The following is a 7,436-nucleotide window of genomic DNA, read 5'->3' on the forward strand; positions in this document are numbered from 1 at the left end:
AAGTGCAATTTGGTTACCTCCGTGACACGGGGACTGAGTTGTACCCTGTGAGTTTTAATACTCGCATTTCCACCCTGCCCTGCTCCTCCACTTCTGCTTAATTCCAGGACCGTGTCAAAAGCAAAATACCCTTCTGTTATAGAGTATAAAAGAAACATTACAGTAAGTCCAGGAGCTATTGCTTGCCTCAGCGGCAATGTCTTTTCTAGCAAACCTTTTTGATAATAGGGAACAGACTGAAATGTTAGACTTGGAGGATTGACACCTCCATTCAGGAGTTCAAGTCCCAGTCTAGTTCAAGAGGTGGTGCTGGTGCCAGTATGGCTTCATGAAGAGAACCGCCTGCTTTTGCTCTGTGGGGTGCTTCTGTTCACACTGTAATGAAATGGCCTCACTGGATATAACCTTGTTCTGCCTTAGGTGCTTCCGCTTAATTCCAGGACCGTGGCTTCATGAAGAGAACCGCCTGCTTTTGCTTTGTGGGGTGCTTCTGTTCACACTGTAATGAAATCGCCTCACTGGATATAACCTTGTTCTGCCTTAGGTCGTGACACGGGGACTGAGTTGTACCCTGTGAGTTTTAATACTCGCATTTCCACCCTGCCCTGCTCCTCCACTTCTGCTTAATTCCAGGACCGTGTCAAAAGCAAAATACCCTTCTGTTTTAGAGTATAAAAGAAACATTACAGTAAGTCCAGGAGCTATTGCTTGCCTCAGCGGCAATGTCTTTTCTAGCAAACCTTTTTGATAATAGGGAACAGACTGAAATGTTAGACTTGGAGGATTGACACCTCCATTCAGGAGTTCAAGTCCCAGTCTAGTTCAAGAGGTGGTGCTGGTGCCAGTATGGCTTCATGAAGAGAACCGCCTGCTTTTGCTTTGTGGGGTGCTTCTGTTCACACTGTAATGAAATCGCCTCACTGGATATAACCTTGTTCTGCCTTAGGTGAGGATGGTTTCCAGGAGAGGCTCTTTCACTATTTAGGGAGAAAGCTTTATAGAAGTGATGTTGTGTAGAGGCTGCTGCGTACATGTTTGGTAACAACATGATATGCCCTTTACTGGGAAGCAGAGCCTATATGCCAGCCATTTATGAGTGCATAAGATGAACCTGCAACATCTGGAATGGAACAAGTAAGAAATTCCTCAAGTTAAAATCCTTTGCCCCCGACCCACCCTCCCCTTAACTTCCTAAGCAAAACACTCCTACTTTTATCTATGTTCCTAATACCACCGTGGGTTGATTGCAACTGCACTGGACACAACAAAGTACAAAGGGTGACATTTACGACTTGTCTTTATCTGGCACCTGTAGGTGTGATGGTCTAGCCAAGTGAAACACCATGGCTGAATGTCAAAACAAGTTATCTTAATACGCCACAATCACTGTTATCTAAACACAAGGCAAGCTTAGGCTGCCATGACCTGCTTACGCAGCGCTTCTGAGTAAGGCAGGGAACTTGCTCTGTCTGCCCACAGGTAACAACACAAAATGCATGGGCTTTTGAGGAGGGCCCCATCAATTCCTCGTAGCTGCTCTGTGTAACGCGCTGCTCCCAAGACTTTGAGTATTGTACAGCTCGCTCTGCCTCTAGTGGAGTTCTAGGTTTTGGAGTACAAATTCTCCCTTGACTCCTGGAGTCGCGTGCCTGGCATTGCCTTGCTCAGGCTTTCCCTTCCAGTAGTCATCCTGTTATTGGGCCAGTGTTTAACACTGGTAGTTCTCCCAGGATGACTCCATTTGCAGCCTGCCCCTCAGGTGTGACTCTTAGAGTGGACCCACAGAGCAGAGGTGGCTGTCAAGTCCAAATCCCCTTGTGAAGCTGTGCTGCCTGATAGTTCGTATCGCTTTCTGTAAGGGTACAAGTGCTCATAGTGGCTCTTTTTGCCTTGTGCTGGCAAGGGGGGAAATTCTTCTGCTCCACCCCATTTCTGTAAGTGTCTGAGTCGCTTTCTCCAGTCAAGGACCTGTCTCTCAGTGGAATTTTACCCCGTGGTCTTTTTTTTTATAACAGGCTGACACTGGGATGGGTCGTTGGCTCCTATCCCTTCTTCATCTTTACCTGACAACTTTTAGGTTGTTCATGTAATAAATGAGGTTATGATTGAACAAACAGTTTTGAAGAACAGTTGTGATAGCGCTGCTAAGTAGCCACCTCAGACTGAAGCTTGTACTTGTTTGGGTTTTTTTTTTACTTTACCAGTTTTCACATATTCTTGTTGTCAACCGACTAAATCTCCCTGCGTGTTTGATTCTTGGTTTTAAGATGGAATTACATGTGGTAGGGTTGAGTTCCCTCAATACAGAAGCGGAGTGTGACGTGTCAGTGGGGAGCTGCAAGGCTGTGGGGGGGTTGCCTAGGATGGCACTTGGCCCAGGAAAGACCTGTGGTCTTCTGGAGCAATAGACTGAGAGCAGGCAGGTTACCTAGGGTATCTCAACTGGCATTAGATGCTTGCTTGTAGGCAACTGAATCATATTTGTAGCTTCTGTGTGTCTGTACAATCAGAAAAGCTTAGGATGCCTTAGGTTCCTAGAGACTTAAGGACTTGCTCATCTGTTTTCATAGGGAAAGGTACTTATAATTGCTCCCCCCGTGCAAGGGAGTGCTTGAGTATATCTGCCTGGCAGAAACAGATGGTAAGGAAAAAAAAGTGGCAGGAGTTTAAACTGGTCACTTGCTGAAGTTGGTGAGTCTCGGGTCCAAGGTGCAGTTCAGGCTTAAGTGTGTTAATGCTAGTTACCCAGAATGTGGGCGCTCTCTGCCTCTGACCTGAAGAAAGCAAGATGAGCCTTGCTGCAGAGCTTAGCTTCCAAAAGTAACACAAAAAAAAATCCCAAGAAAAAAAAAAACCCAACCAACAGACCGAGAACTGAGAAAGCTGAGATTTCCCTGAGTGCAAGACACTGCCAGTTTCAGCTTGTAAAAACCATCCTTAATGTGTGCTGTGTTCTGAAACTTATGCTCCTGATCCGCCTTGTGGATGCCGTGTCAAAACTTGCATCTCAGCAGAGCGTTGATTTGTTACGTGAGTCAAAGGTGTTGAAAACCTTTAGTGCTAGTGCTAGGAGAGGAGTACTCGCATCAAGGAAGGCGACTGGTTCACAGTGTCAGAGTTGTTTAAGAGCCAAGAGTATTCCTCCCCTTAACGCTATGTTTTGAAGTTGTCTGCTCTTCTACAATTTCATTTTGCAGTCAGCTTTTGCTAGCACTGAGGCCTGTTGTCTCTTGACAATAGTTTTTACGTGTGATGGTGGAGAAATTTTTCATCAAATGATAAATCCAGATGGCCTGAATATTTGTGTGTAGCAGAGGGACATTGCTGCTGTTATGTGCAGTGCTTTAGGTACCATTGCCTAACACGGCTCTACTTTGGGCTATCAGGTTTGCAAACTAGAAGAAGAATACAAACATAGGACAGAGAGGGAGTCAAAGGGGACCTTGAGCACAACCTTTCACACCGTTCATGTCTGCTAGTCTGGTGTCTAGAGACACAGAATATACCATTCTAGAGAGACTAATTTTCTTAATTGTTTTTAGAGAATACTTCCTCTGGAGCTAATGAGTTCCACTGAAGGCTCAGGATCGTAAAGAAAATGTAACCAAAAGGTATGGTGAGTCTGAAATACTGTCAAGTTCTTAATTGCCCTTCAGAGCACAATTCAGGCTTAGAAACTGGTATTTACACTTTCTGATGCTGTGGTTTGAGACCTCTCAACCACTGCACGTAGGTTTGTTTTGGGTTGGGATATTGATTTCTCCTGCGGAGTTGTTCTGACATAGCATGCTGAGATAGCAAGGTTTTAATGATTGCCATTGAAACTGGGAAGAAAATGGATTACAGAACTTAAGACCGCACTCACCTCAGCTCTTCATCTGTTGTCATTTTTGGACCCTTCCTCTTACTGTCTTTTCCTATAATTTTCAGCTTACCTGTGTGAGATGCCTGAATTGGATCAGTCAGAAGGAAATGACCTTTTAGATGTGTCATGGGTGACGTAAAACTAGCTGTAGAAACGGCCACTCCAGCTGGCTGAATTACTTGACCTAAACGCATTCACTGATATTGGCTATGTCAGCTTTTGTTGTGAAGTGGTTTGTAAAGATATGAAATACCTCTTTCCCCCAGTATGTCACCGCATCTGCTTGCTTGCAGCATTTGTCTATCACAGCAGTAAAATTGGAAATTGCTTTTTTTCCTTGTCCATCTGTCATCTGGGGGTTGCATTGAATGAGACGAAGCAGCAATCTGGAAGGTAAGTCAAATGCCAAGTTAGTGCTAGTTACTGAAGCTTGACATATCGATTTGTAATGTTATCCCAAGTTTGTAACTGTAGAGTATGTCCAGAAGGGCATACGCTATGGCTGCCACCTGTGGCTCTACTGCTAGCTCATGTTATGTCTGCTTCTCCCACAACTGTCTTCTCCCTTTCCCTTCCTTTACGGCAGGAGGAGCGGTGGAATAGTATTCTTGAGTACATGTTGATATTTTCAGTTAAGCCCATCGAGACCTACATCTGCTAGGGTACAGACTTCAGCCTAGTCCACTGAAATAAATTGATAAGAAACTCTGTGTGCTATTTGGTTGAACAGAAATTCTCATTGAATGCCACTTGCTAAAGTCAGTGGTGGTTAGAAACACTGGGGACTATAAGGCCTACTAGTCTCTAGAAATGTGATCCAAGATGCCAAAACCAAAAAAAAAGACCCCTGAGTTCTGTTTGGACACAATTCTTCTTTCTTAAGAGGAGGAGCAGGTAGATGAATTAATTTGCCTCAGAAAATAAAATTATTTCCAGTTTGTGGGCAGGCTCTGAGTCATCTCGATAATTTTCCTGACAATATACTCCATCATGGATGAGAACTGCAACCAAAGTACAATTTTGTCACATGTGACATATCTGTTGTTGTCTGAGACCCATGACTTAATTATTTGGTTTTCTAGTGAAGTGACCAAGGCTTTAGATACAACATGATTCTTGGATACAGTGAGTTTGCCAAAATGTAGCATACACATTGCAGTATTATAAGGAATTACCTGATGCTGTCTCCATGAGAGAAAGACCTGGATTCAAAAGCTGATTAAATCTAGCTCCTGTAATTGATACTTCTGTACCATTTATTTCTAATTGGGAGTATGTGCTGTTCCCTTCATTTACAGCAGCAGACACGGCTTCAGCATTGGTTCTATTCCACATGACAATCAGAAGGGCTTAACTCAGAAAGGCAGCGTCGGGACTGTGGACACTTCTGGAAATTCTTCTGCTTCAGATTGGTATGGGAGTTGCAGATTATTCCCTACCTCTGTTCTCCACCGTATTTTCAAATTCTGGGACAGCCTGTCCATCTTGCTTGCTTAAATGGTATTTGGACACTGTTGTGAAACCTGTCTCTCCAAACTTCTTCAGCATCTCGCAGTTGTACCCATGAATCCTGCTTAATTCCTTGATTTCTTGGCATATCTGGACAAGCTACAATAATGAGCATGTTTCAGATTACTGTAAAATGTATGTGTATATAAACCCACAACTTGTTTAACTCTGGGGACAGATTCTCTGATGGTTACTCGTCAGTCTGGGCTGGCTGGAAATAGAACCTTAATTAATATTTATTTCCTACTAGTGGATTAAAACACTCTGGTGTCACCTTGTTGTCACCACACCAGTGTGCAAGAGGGACAACTCTACTCAGCTGTTGAGCTGTGCTTTACGTAACAGCTCTTCTGGAGATAGCACTAACATGTGACTGCAGCCCTGGAGCAGAAGTACTGAAGTGAGGAGCACTAAACTGATGGTTCACTTAGATGGCTTGAGAACATCTTGCCTGTGAATTTCTGAACCGTTGGACAAAGTCATGTATAGATTCTGGGGCACAATTAGAAGCTTTGTGCCACAGTTGCTGTGGGGAAAGGTTGTGTGCATTTGCTCTTTTGGGGAATAAGTTAAGGCACGGGGTTACAGTTTACAAAAATGCCAGTTTTTCACCAGCTCTTGATGGGAGTAGTACCGCTGCCTTCAGCTGGTAGAGACCAAACTGGTCTTCAGTATGTTATAAAATGTCACCCTTTGCCTGGTCCTAAGGCATTCACATCTGTTAACTCTGTCCTTAAACACTTCTCCAGGTCCCCTGAGCTCTCTAGTGGCAGAGTATCTGCGCATTGGACTGGAAAAGCTGAAGCCCACCCTAAAAATACCGACAACAGTTACAGCAAGCAACTGGTGCAGGTCAGCAAGGACTTATACACAAGTACTGGTTTTGGTTGGGTTTGGTTTTGGTTTTGTCCACACACGCCCTGACACATACATGGACTATTTTAGCCAAGAGTCTCAAATAAACTCATCTATCCACAGTTTATTTGGAAAATGTTGGTGGGCTTTTCATTTTGGAGATACTGAAAATAAAGAAATACCGGGTTCTGGTTATGTTCAATACTAATCACCACCGTAGGACTCCTGCCCTGTAAGAGATGGGATCAGTTGGAAGTTTTCACTTAGGCTTACTTGAAATAAATGTGTTGAAAAAGAACAAGTCTTTGCATACAGAGATGTGTATCTAGCTGTAAATTTGAAGCTCTTCAGCTAGTATTCATTGAAAAATTTTCAATACGTAGAAAGCAATTACCTGAACTTGTAAGATGATGAGGATTCCCATATGCTGAAAAAAGGACATCTATATTGACATGATCTGGGGGGGTTGTTGATTTCTGTAAAAATTATTTTTACTTGAAACCACTTCTTTGTCTAGAAGTAGTGAATGTTTCTTTGAAAATAAAGATTATAACCTTTCACTGTTTTTCTTTTTTTTAAATGGGAAATCAGGATTTTTAAAGTAGTACAGAATGTTCCTGTTTGGGGGGGATGATGACAAACAATAACAGAAAAAAACCCCAAATGAAACCCCCAACTGTAATGTTTTTCATCATAATTAGTATATTTTATGGATTCCAGTAGGCTGAAAATAAGCATTTCACTTAATGTTCAAAAATTAACTCCAGTTATTGACACAGTTGCAAAGCTTGCAAGGACATCATAAGGAAAGCAATTCAGCTGGAATGTTCTTACCTGCATCTCAAATCTTTTCAGATGTTTACGTGTGGCAAAACCGGAGAAAATAAAGCAAATAAACGTTATCCTTTTCATTTTTGTGGAGTATTTGCAGGTATAGACCACGCAGGGGAGCTTGGAAACAAAGAAGATTGAAGGCAATGCAATCATTTGTAGGCTGTTGTCAACCGGTGTCTGCAAACAATTACCCGTACAAATGTGAATTGCTGTAAATTTCCATTAAGACTGAACCCTCCCTTGCGAAAAGGGAGCATGACAAAACATTAGGTTAGTGATTTAGAGGGGGCGGTTCTGATAAGACCTTGCCAATTCAAATTTTTGCCTTGCCCATGGTGCAAATTAGGAACTGGGTTGTAAGACTTCATGTGAA

The sequence above is a fragment of the Egretta garzetta genome, unplaced genomic scaffold, assembly GCF_000687185.1.
Source record: "Egretta garzetta isolate BGI_Z169 unplaced genomic scaffold, ASM68718v1 scaffold586, whole genome shotgun sequence".
In the NCBI taxonomy this organism is placed as follows: domain Eukaryota; kingdom Metazoa; phylum Chordata; class Aves; order Pelecaniformes; family Ardeidae; genus Egretta; species Egretta garzetta.